The sequence below is a fragment of the Oculina patagonica genome, chromosome 12 (assembly GCF_052425735.1).
Source record: "Oculina patagonica isolate OP01 chromosome 12, crgOcupat, whole genome shotgun sequence".
Taxonomy (NCBI): domain Eukaryota; kingdom Metazoa; phylum Cnidaria; class Anthozoa; order Scleractinia; family Oculinidae; genus Oculina; species Oculina patagonica.
In genome coordinates, this window is record NC_135769.1 from 17,938,127 (window position 1) to 17,950,038 (window position 11,912).

The 11,912-nt window shown below is 39.2% G+C and overlaps 2 pseudogenes; both read left to right on the plus strand.

Moving 5' to 3' along the window:
• Positions 1-315: 315 nt before the first annotated feature.
• On the plus strand, positions 316-1,939 carry LOC144633155 (uncharacterized; annotated as a pseudogene).
• A 3,755-nt stretch (positions 1,940-5,694) lies between these two features.
• Positions 5,695-8,441, plus strand: LOC144633588 (uncharacterized; annotated as a pseudogene).
• The last annotated feature ends 3,471 nt before the right edge of the window (positions 8,442-11,912 follow it).

Consider the following 11,912-nt stretch of genomic DNA (forward strand, 5'->3'; position numbering starts at 1 on the left):
ATATTCGGGACTTGCCCGTAGCCAGTCGAGCAAGGAATTCGTTTGCCAATTTTCTATTTTAAAATGTTCCAGAAAAAGAGCTTACAAGGCTCTGTGTAGCAAAGAGACCTACACTTCCGTGTGAAAAGCATATAAAAAGGCGCTTGTACAGTAGAAAATGCCAAAAAACACGAATTCTTAACTTCCACTGAGCTGCTGATCATTATCGTGGAATTTGCTGTTCCGGGTTTCTGCCATCAAGGAAACGTTACTTGAGCCAATCAAGAATTTCGTTGATTATAAGCATTTTAATTTTTAGTTCTTTAAGCAGCAAAGATGAGCAGTACACTGATAGAAGTCGTTGGTCATATCGTGTTCAGTTTTACACGAGGCGTGACAGAGCATTTTAACCCAGAAGAACCTGAATTCGCGGCAGAGTCTTTTGGCTACGATCCTCTACAAAGCACAGGTCGAGAATGGAATTATCTTCCTGTTGATGAGCTTATTTATCAAGAATATAGCGACAGAGAAGTCGCGAGCTGGGACGATCTAGCATCTAGCCGTCTTGATATAAGGGTTATAGACGCCTGTTCGCCAGAGGAAAACGAAGAAACACAGGAAGACAAGCAAGATGAAGATAAGGCAATGGCTTGGAAGCGACTCAGACCATCCGCTCTCCGTACAGTTTGTAAATCAATGTACATTGGAGCTTTGATTTCACTGCTAACTGCTACAATCATGGGTTTAGTATACATGTTGATCTCCTACCTATCTTTTAAAACTATAAACAACTGTGAATTTCACTCTAATAAGTCCATTCCAGAAAACGTGCAATGGATGAGATCAATTTCTGATGTGATCTCCTGTGCTTTTCTTTACACTTGGTTCTTTACATGTACTTTACTTCTATTTCGCCCTTATCAGTTAATGGGAGTGAAAAGAAAACTGGTCCTGGTTTCTTTCGTCACATATTTCTTGGACACATGTTATCGTGTCGCTCTGCAAGCCCTTGCAATATCTCATTCCAAGCTTTCTGGTTTGCAAAAGGTTCCCCTCAACGCTTTGTTTGTAATGAATATATGTTGGCAAGGCTATCTTCTAACGAATCACTTCCTGTATGGGACGGACAAGGAGACAGAAGGTGACTTTGTTCTTGCAAATGACAGTTCCCCTCTGTTCTATTATAATTCTTGCCATTTTTGCGGCCGATATAATCTACCCACTGTATAACGAGCAAAGTAAGGAAGGCAAAATGCGCCTAGTAATCGCACTGTTCGCTCCTCTCATTGGAGTCGTGCTCAAAGTCATCTCGCGAATTTTTGTCCAGCGGTTATGGAACATTACTCATCCGGGATATTCCTATGTCCTATTGGCGCCGCTGTATTGCGCCTCAGCTTTTATGTTTCGAGTTTTACAGGTAGATCTTGACAGTTTGCAATCCATCGCTATTCTTGGAATAATTCACGGCACTACAGAAGTCATAGAACGAAGCATCATGGTTGTTATTGATCACATTTGTCACGTGATTTGGAAAAGAACATCAGCTCCTTGGGGAAGTTTTCGTACTCCTCGCCGCGAGAGACTAATGGCTGATATCGCTATCATGAGCATGTTGTCGGAATCAACAGCTATAGTGTCTGTTAATGGCTTTTTGTACTTGTATCAATATATTTACTTACAAAACGATTCCCTCTTAAAGGTGTTGCAGTCTTTTGCCATCACAACTTCAGTTCAGCTGGTGATTGAGTGGCTTTTTACCAGCGTGTCTCTAGCGATCGAGACTCGCTATCAGAATATGGCTGTCATGGCTGTTTGGCGAAGACGATGGAAAAGACACATTTCAGTGGCAATTGTAACTGCCGTGTCAGTAGGTGTATGGACAAGTGGAAACCTTTTAGTAATGGTACACAGGCACTTTAAAGAGCCCTTAAATCAACCTTGTAAAATGCCGTTTACATAAGATTACATGGAGAGACCTCAAAGACTGCGCTCTGTGAAGCCAGTCGCCCCGAAAATGACATACTGATGACGAATCTTTACAGAGATTTTCTATCATGAAAAGTGAATCTGAAATGCTGATTGCAAACGCTCAACGTCACAGAGATCCTAAGATGATGCCAATAGTACAGATTTACGGTTCTCAGTTGGAAAATGTGTCCAATAAAATATGGTTGACTTGTCAAATCACATTGAGATAATCTGTAAGAAAGTGTCTTCCTGGATAAAAATGATTAAAGGAGCAATGCCACGATTACTTTTAAATTACTGTAAAGGAAACATGAAAATAATAGTTTTTTAACATTAAAAAACAACAATTACAAAGGAGTAATAAAAACTCGAAAATAACCAATGATGTTTTCGACTCAACAAAGACTAAGATTAAGACAGATTACGAATAACAAACTTGAAAAAAATTGCTCAGTCTTTTTCAACAGTTCGGCGGATAACCAGAACTAGATATATGATTTCGCGTCGAAAACAGAGCAAAAATGACACAAAATGGTACGGTTTCGGCCTCGCAACTCGTGAAAGCTTCACAAAACGCCATTTTCTTCTCCACTCAACAAATCTCTATTGTTCTATTGTATTGTGTGCAAAGCCTTGTGGGAAAAGGCCGCTTTTTGGCCACAAAAAGAGCTCAGAAAAGTGTATGTATAGTGTGCCTAGCTTCGGCGGCCATATTGCCATTTCTGGTGACGTCACCAGATATCAAGTTCTGGTTATCCGCCGCACTGTTCAAGATGCGTTGTCCGTGACGTAGCTCCTTTAAGAGGGTGACAACCTACGTTAGTGTCAACAATTTATTCACAATATGTCTTTGACGCAGCATTGCGATTTTGACTGCTTTAGCCCAATGTGGGATAATGTTAATCTCGTTCCCAGATCTCTTGAGGACAAAGTTGGCTTCGTCCTCAAGATCTGAGAACGAGATTAGGATATTGTCGGAAACACGTTGTCTGATAAGCCACTGAGATTACAAAGGTCATCACCAAATCCTCGTACGATGTACGATCTCAGTCCCTTCGTTGGGTACTAAATTGGGATGACCTCCAAACCAGACGACACAAAAGCACGTAGCTAACATAATGTACACTACCTGTTATGAATCCACTCATTATGGCGTAAGGAGTGTAAGGTGCTTTTATTAACTTTTCTTAATCGATTATGTACATATTAGGTAAATATTTTGTCTTAGCGGTGGTAGTTTTTAAAATTGTTCTATATTTAGAGCTTATTTTTAGGTCACGGCTATTTATAGAACAACCTTTGCTGAATTTGTATTACCATCGGTGGTTAAATAAAGATTTCTCCAGTACTCTTACATCACGATACGCTTGGACAGTTTGTCATGTGTTGACTGAGTGGCCTACCGACTCTGCGTAAAAAGACGAGAAGATTTAGGACTGTCATAAAGTGTAATTTGTCGTTAAGTAGAATTTTCTCCTACGCTTTGCGAGCTCTAACCTTGTTTGAGTAGAAAATTACCTCAGAATTTCGAAATCTCTGCTTTATTTAGTTGGTATCAAGTATCCTTTTAATCTAAAATATACAAAACAAAAAAGCTGACAAAGTGGATAAAAATAAATGTCATTTCAAGTTATAACCCTTCGGTAACTCAGATTAGATTAGATTGGCTTAGATTGCTCAGTACAATATCACGTACTAGTCAGCCGTGTCCTATTACCTCAGGCGGAAAAGGGAAATAGGAGACAGCTGCATGGATTCGAAATGCCATTGCGGTTTTATTTGCTTTTATCTTGGACTTTTCATTCGTCAGTGTAAAGTTTTCTAAGCTAGTACTTAAGGACAGTATTAGTTTGTGACTGATTTTCATGTAAAAAGTTACCCTGCTACAATCAAAAGAAGGGTATATAACAGAGTCAAAGTTTGGCTACAATCCTTTACAAAAGACAAGTCTAGAATGGTACAAGAACAATTTTCGATTGAGTGTCGAAAGAAATTCGGACTGAATTGTTTTTTGTTTTCACTTCGTTCTGTGATTGCTTTGAAAATTTCGCGCCCCATACTCGACCAATCAGACGCAAAGCCATAACCAATCGCGACGTTGTCACGTGACGCGTTTTCCCGCGCTTGGCGCCGCTGACTTGTATTTGCTTCAGTTTCTCATTGGTTCATTGTTTGCTTAGTCATTGTAATTACTTTGGTTTTAGTTTTACGTCACTCACATGAAAACTGTTCCATCATCCGGTTGATGAGCTTTTTTAACAGAAACACAGCCACAAAGAACTGAAGGCACAAGCTTCTACTGTCTAGCGTCTAAACGTGATTAAAGGCTTATAAACGCGTATCGAAGAGGTAAAATGCAAATTACTGCAAAAGCATGAGCTGAAACAAGCGCGCTTAACACATGAATATACCTCGTTCTTTAATCCATGAGCAAGTCATGCTTAAAATACCCTTTTCTAGTGGCCAAAGCAAAGGGTCTTGATGCAAACGCCTTGTTAGTTTCTTAGCAAAGTCAGCATTTATGGTAACTACAGGGTTAACCCTATCACTCCCTTTGAGTGAACTGAAACCCGTGACCTTGATCTTTAATCCGTGAGCCGAAACAAGCACTTTAACACATGAATATACCTCCTTCGTTAATTCATAAGCCGAAACAAGCACGCTACACATAAATATACCTCGCTCAGTTTAATCAAGCGCTTAACACATGAATAGATCTCGTTCTTTAATCCATGTGCCGAAACAAACTGAAACAAGTGCGCTGTTCATGTGTATATACCTCGCTATTAAGCACTGAGCCAAACGTTTTACGTTGAAATTTTGCGGACTGGTGTGTCGGTCTTACCGGGTTGGTTTACTGTTTGAGCAAACCGTTTCTCATTTTGCTGTACATGTACTTAGTTATTACGCTTGTTAATGTAGGCTCGGTACACTAACCAATACAGAGGACAGCTGAAACACTAAATGTGACATTGAGTGAAATTGATTAAAATTGGAACATTTTCCATTTATTCAAACAGTACGAACCATGATCGCAGAAAAATTGTGTTTTTCTTCTTCGTCAGCGTTAGGCATGGCGTTCCAAAGACTTTTATCAAGGCTTTTAGTCGTTAGATAATAGAAGACTGTCTGTGTTCTTTCAGAATATTAATGCATTCAACTCTTTTCAAAATGGCGCTGCCGCGTGGCGCCAAAAATATTTTAGATCAGTTGATCTCTTTTTGCTGACAATTATCTAACTCACTTACAACATCAATCAACTAATTAATCAATTAATTGACTGATCGATTAATCAATCAAGTTATATTTAGAGGGTTTGACATTTAAAAGGTTTAACTGAAACTTCGAAAAACTAGTTTACTTGTGGTCGCCTTGTGTCCCTCGTAAAAATAGCTTAGTATAACTGAACATATAAAATTAAACCATGAAACATCAACTTTGAAACCCTATATAACGACGTTAATTCTCTGTGAAAATGACAAAATCTTCGCCATCTAAACAATACGTAATTTCTTTTTCGCAAAAACTGAAACCATTTAAACATTCGCTCACGTCCTCACAGTAATTGACATCCATTTCCAATAGATGAGACTGTGACACCTCATGTGGAAACTGAAAACGGCGCGAAACCGACACAGGAGGACTCAGCTTATAACAAGAGATTGTTTTCAAGTTTCAGTTGTTGCCATGAGTAAGCCCCAATTATAAGACCGTTACTAACTGATAAACTACTGGGTAGTTTGTACAATGAGTAGCAGTACATTGCTAGAGGTGTTTGGCCATATCCTGTTCAGTTTTACACGAGGCGTGACAGAGCACTACAACCCAGAAGAACCTGAATTTACGGCAGAGTCTTTTGGCTACGATCCTCTGCAAAGCACAGGCCGAGAATGGTATTACAGGGGCAGATCAAGGATTTTTCAAAGGGGGGTGACTGTTTACCAATATTTGTTCGGGGGGGGGGGGGTTGGGTTTTAGGCAGTTTTTTGAAAGTGGGAGTGCAAATGGGTTTAAATGTTAGGCCCATATTTATTGGAGCTGAAGGCTCCATCCGCCTAGGGGGGTATGGGGGCATGCCCCCTCAGAAAATTTTGAAAAGTTGAAGCCTCTTAGACGTGATTTCCGCGATTCTGAGCAGCTTTATACAGCTGTCAATTAAGTTATTAAGCCACTGTTTTTCCTTGATAATTTGGCAAAATATTCTTTCTTCAACTTACCTCGAGTTATATTTCGGAAAAAAGTCTAGTTCTTATGAAATGAACAGTGATTGAAATTTAAAGTTGACAGGCCACGAACTTACAGGAAAGAACAGATATGCGTTTTTTGCTCACCCACATGCGTGAACATATCAATTTAGGTTTCTGGGAAACTGCTCACCTACCCCTCCCAAAACCTAACATTTTGCGCAAAGCGATAAGTAAGGGTTAATGTTAGGTTTGGGAAGGGGTAGGTTAGCAGTTTCCCAGAAACCTAAATTGATCCGAACATTTTTAGCCCTTGGCAAAGTGGCCTGGGGACAACTTTGGCGACTTAACTTGTTTGTGAAATCGCTTCAATGCGAAAAAACGGTACGAACACTCGCTAAAAAAAATGTAAATGGAGAAGAAAATCATTCCAGCAAGGCTAAAAAAACTCTCAAAAGTTAAGAGGAATCTATTTTTTTCAAATTATACACACATGTTTTGTCACATTAAGCCAGAAGTTCGTAAAACAGGCTGTCGAAAATCTCCTATTTTGGAAAAATGGCCTTTCTTAACTTTGAACGGCCGCCTGACTATGAAAGGTGGATGTACATTGTCCTTATTTTCTATTTAAATATTGTTATTTTCATTTTTCTGGTGGATCAAGGGGGGTGGCTAGCCACCCAATCCACCCCCCCCCCTGGATCCGCCCCTGTATTATCATTCTGTTGATGAGCTTATTTATCAAGAATATAGCGACAAAGAAGCCGTAAGCTCGGACTATCTAGCGTCCAGCCATCTTAATGTAAGGGTTATAAACGCATCTTCTCCAGAAGAAAATGACGAAACACAAGATGATCAACAAGATGAAGATAAAGCAATGGCTTGAAAGCGATTCAGACCATCCGCTGTCCTCACAGTTTGTAAATCAATGTACATTGGAGCTTTGATTTCATTAATAACTGCAACCATCATAGGTTTAGTATACATGCTGATCATCTATCTTTGTTTTAAAACTGTAAATAACTGTGAATTCTACCCAAAAAAATCTATCCCAGTAAATGTGCAGTGGGTGAGATCAATTTCTGATGTAATCTCTTGCGCATTCCTATACACTTGTTTCTTCACACGTACCTTGTTCTTATTTCGCCCTTATCAATTGATGGGGTTGAAAAGAAAACTTGTCTTGGTTACTTGCCTTGTATATTTCTTGGACACATGTTATCGTGTTGCGCTACAAGCCCTGGGAATATCTCATTCCAAGCTTTCTGGTTTCCAAAAGATTCCACTCAATGCTTTATCTTTAATGAGTATATTTTGGCAAGCCTATCTTCTAACGGATAACTTCCGTATGGGACGGACAAGGAAACAGAAAGTCACTATGTTCTTGCAAATGACAGTTCCTTTCTGTTCTTCTATAATTCTTGCCTTTTCTGTCGGCTACATAATTTACCCAGCGTATAACGAGCACAGCAAGAAGAGCAAAATGTGCCTGGTAATCGCACTCTTTGCTCCTCTCATTGGAGTCGTACTCAAAGTTATCTCGCGAATTTGTGTTCAGCGCTTATGGAACATTACCCATCCGGGATATTCCTATGTCCTATTAGCGCCGTTGTATTGTGCCTCAGCGGTTATGTTTCGAGTTTTACAAGCAGATCTTGACAGTTTACAATCCATCGCTATTCTTGGAATCATTCACGGTGCTGCAGAAGTCATGGAACGAAGCACCATGGCTGTGATCGATCACATTTGTCACGTGATTTGGAAAAGAACATCAGCTCCTTGGGGAAGTTTTCGTACTCCTCGCCGTGAAAGACTAATGGCTGATATCGCTATCATGTTGTCGGAATCAACTGCTATAGTGTCTGTTAACGGATTTTTGTACTTGTATCAATTTATTTACTTACAGAACGATTTCCTTTTAAAGTTACTACAGTCTTTTGCTATTCACACTTTAGTTCAACTGGTGATTGAGTGGTTTTTCACCAGTGTATCTCTTGCGATCGAGACTCGGTATCAGAATGTGGCTGTTATGGCTGTTTGGCGAAGAAGATGGAAAAGACACATTTCAGTGGCAGTGGTAACTGTAGTGTCAGTAGGTGTATGGACAAGTGGAAACCTTTTGACAATGGTGCACGAGCGCTTTAAAGAGCCCTTAAATCAACCTTGTAAAATGCCATTTACTTAAAATCGAGAGACTGTTTGAGCTGTGAATGTTTGGCTGTTCGAGAAAGCTTAAGTTGTGATACATTCGCCTCCCTTTAATTTAATTTGACCTAACCAAAAATTTATTTGACACAACCATATACTATATCACCCAACCATATTACTATATTATTGTTTTAATCGTATTTTTTTTGAATTGATAAGTTGTACATAAACTATAAGGTGTAATCTACATCAAGTAATAAAGAAGAATTTCATGACAGCTAGAGATCTTTTGTGAATGCTATTAGTGCAGTTGCGCATGCCTAGAAAGACAGTAGAATAACGACCGTCATTTTCGGCATCAAGATTTTCAAGTGCCAAGTACTGGCAAAGAGCCTTTGCTTTTGAAGATTGAAATTAAAGTCTCATTTTTTTTTTCAATGGAAATCAAGCAAAAAAGGAAAATTTTGCAACATGCACATCAATCAAATGTCAGATGTTCCCTTTACCAACACTTAAATATGGCGACTAATGGATTGTAACTGATTTGATCACCATCCAAGCAACAAAGAGCATCATCCTGATAGATACTGATACAAACGTTCAAGGTAATGAGAAACAGTGTAATGTAATTAGTTCCACCAGCCGGTAAAAATGGACCAAATCCTAAAATGTAATTGGCTAACCGAGTGGCAAAGAGGAGGCTTTCTGCCCACTCGGGATTGTCCGCTGTGTGCCACAAGAACTGACTGGTGTTCTTTATGCCATTTATTAAACCTTTTTTACCAAACTTCTTCGGTACTAAAAGAAGGTTTAATAAAAAGAATGTGGCGTTCTTTTTTTCCCATTATTATTGACATTGACTGCGTCTTGGTCCATAAACACGCAAAAATAGAACTTGGCCAATAGTCAGCCATCAGCATACAATTCAAAAAATGATTAAAAATGACTCGAGACTGCCAGACCTCATTCGCATGATTTGGTAGAAACAAATGGAGATTTATTTAGTATTCAATATTCGTGAGCAAGCGGATCGAAACTTCCGTGAGAAAAACAATAAAAGACACTTTTACAGCAGCAAACGCCGAAGAGAGAATACTATCGAGACAAGGTCAGTCTTAAATTCTAGCTGGAGATTATCGTTGAGATTACAATTCAGCGGAAACCTAACACAATCAGAGTGTGCTAACACAGACCAGTGGATTGTTTAGGTCTCCAAACAACTGTGAGAAGCAGTACACTGATGGAGGTGTTTTGTCACATGATCATACTGTGTTCAGTTTCACACGAGGCACAGCAGAGAAGAGTGGCTAGAATCCTCTACAAAACAAGAGCGGGAATGGTATCATATAGCGACAGAGAGCTTACAAGCTTGGACTATCTAGCGTCTAGCCGTCGAGTGCTCAACAGAGGAAAATATTGGGAGGGGGGGGGGGGGCTCTTCCGAAAAGGGGTACCTTTTTTATATAGAAGGTTAGGGATTTTACGAGTTGGAGTATAAAAAATGCAAGGGAAATTTTTAAATCACAGTTTCCCTTCTGTGGGTAAGTGAATTGGATACCATTTTATATCGAAGGTTTATGAAAGGTTTACTTTTTCTGACGAAAATGGTATATAAAAGGGTTAGGGTAACCGTTTCTACACACTCCCCAGCGTTTACTACTTTTTATTTTTATTTATTTTTTATTTTTTTATTTTTTATTTTCATTGCGGCTTACCTGTAAACTAGCTGGTGCGTTCCCGCAGATTTTGCTAACCATATCTGCGGGACGCATCGAAACCATAGCTAAGTGTAATGACCACATTAAACATTGTATTGTATTGTATTGTTGTATTGTTTAAACGAAAAAAAACGATAAAGGCGTAGTTATCCATGATTGTTATCGATAACGTTTTATGATCGACAACTAATATACCTATACCCATACCTATATCTCTCCACACCATAAGGCACATAAGGCTTTGACATTATCGTTTCAACCACTTCAATTTGCTACAAGGGATCTGACTTTCGCCCAGGACGGCCACCCAACTGTTTGCCTTTCATCCTTAACCGCTTTCATCCATGTTGTTTTTCGAGATTCTTGAGAGGAGCCTCTTCGTATAGACCATTAGCGGAAGTATCCCCCGTTATTCGTAAAAACTGAAACCATTAAAACATTCGCTCACTTCATTACTGTAATTCACTTCCGTTTCCGATAGGTGAGATGGAGTGACGTTTCACGTGGAAACTGAAAACGGCGAAACCCCCATGTGAAGTCAAAATTATACGAATATCAAACTGACACGGGACAGTGACGGGAGGATTCAGTTTATAACCTAAAGATTGTTTTAAAGATTCAGTTCTTGCCTTGAGTTAGCCCCAGAAGGCCACCATTTAACAATGAGTAGCAGTACATTGATAGAGGTGTTTGGTCATATCGTGTTCAGTTTTACTCGAGGCGTGACAGAGCAATACAACCCAGAAGAACCTGAATTCACGACAGTGTCTTTTGGCTACGATCCTCTACAAAGCACAGGTCGAGAATGGTATTATCGTCCTGTTGATGAGCTTATTTATTAAGAATATAGCGACAGAGATGTCATTAGCTTGGACTACCTAGCGTCTAGCAGTCTTAATGTAAGAGTTATAGACGCATCTTCTCCAGAGGAAATCCAAGAAACACAAGATGATCAATAAGATGACGATAGGGCAATGGCTTGGAAGCGATTCAGACCATCCGCTCTCCGTACCGTTAGTAAATCAATGTACATTGGAGTTTCGATTTCACTACTAACTGCTATCATCATAGGTTCAGTAAACATGCTGATCATCTATCTGTGTTTCAAAACTGTAAACAACTTCGAATTTTAGCCAAAAAAAATCCATTCCAGTAAAATGGCAATGGACGAGATCAATTTGTGGTGTGGCCTCTTGTGCTTTTCGTTACACTTGGTTCTTCACATGTACCTTTTTCCTATTTCGCCCTTATCAGTTAATGGGAGTGAAAAGAAAACTGGTCCTGGTTACTTGCCTCGCATATTTCTTGGACACATGTTATCGTGTTGCTCTACAAGCCCTGGAGATATCTTATTCCAAGATTTCTGGTTTGCAATAGCTTTGTTTGTAATGAGTATTTTTTGGCAAGCCTATCTTCTAACGAATCACTTTCGTATGGGACGGACAAGGAGACAAATGGTGACTGTTCTTGCAAATGACTGTTTTCCTATGTTCTACTGTAATTCTGGCCATTTCTGCGGCCGCTTTAAGGTGGCTAGATCGGATTTTTGAGTGAAGATACCTTTTAACTTTGAGCAACTTGTATGCCATTGTTAACAATCTGACTGAAAATCTATGAATAAAGTTGTACTAAAAAAAGATGAAAGTTTCAAATGAGATAAGTTTCATTAAAATCGGAGTAACCATAGCAACATAATTACGTCACCACCCATTTTACACGAGACCGATTTTCTTGTAATAGAGGAATTATTTTAAAAAAAAGGCTTTTAGATCTTGGACTTGACATAGTTTTCTATGAGAGCATTTTCGAGAAAATTTCGGATGAAGTTTTTGAAGTGCTAAAATACAACAAAAACAAAGCAGTCTTAAAACATTATTGAGAAAACGTTCACAAGGCCCGATCTAGCCTGCGTAGC